Raw genomic sequence first — 462 nt, 5'->3', positions numbered from 1 at the left:
TCATTGGACTCTAGGTAAGAGCCAACCATGTGTAATGAGAAGGGCGAGACATTTCATTGCTAAAACAAGTTTTCCTTTATTATAAGTAGAGATGATGTTATTATGGATCTTAATGATATTAGAGTGCCACTTTCACAGTGTCTTAGAGTCGAAAAAGTTCTCTCGTCACACTATGCATCGCTGAACATACGTCATAGGTCATTGACTAAAACGCCTTCCGCATGTCAGATGCGATCCCATTGGTTAAAAATTCTAGCGTCCGCCTCGATCTGTACTATCATTGGTTGAAGCCAGTGGTCGTCATCGTGCACGCGTGGTGGGCGTCAGCAGGGATTTTTCCGGTTTGCATGTGATTGGCTGAGCGCAGGTGTTGACGTCACGACCTCACCAGCTGATCGGAGAGAGAAGCCGGTTTGAAGCGAGGAGTTGGGCCGGAGGAGAGAGAGCGAGGGAGGGAGAGAC

This window comes from Takifugu flavidus, chromosome 12 (genome assembly GCF_003711565.1).
Source record: "Takifugu flavidus isolate HTHZ2018 chromosome 12, ASM371156v2, whole genome shotgun sequence".
NCBI classification, from domain to species: Eukaryota; Metazoa; Chordata; class Actinopteri; order Tetraodontiformes; family Tetraodontidae; genus Takifugu; species Takifugu flavidus.
This window is presented reverse-complemented; position numbering follows the sequence as displayed.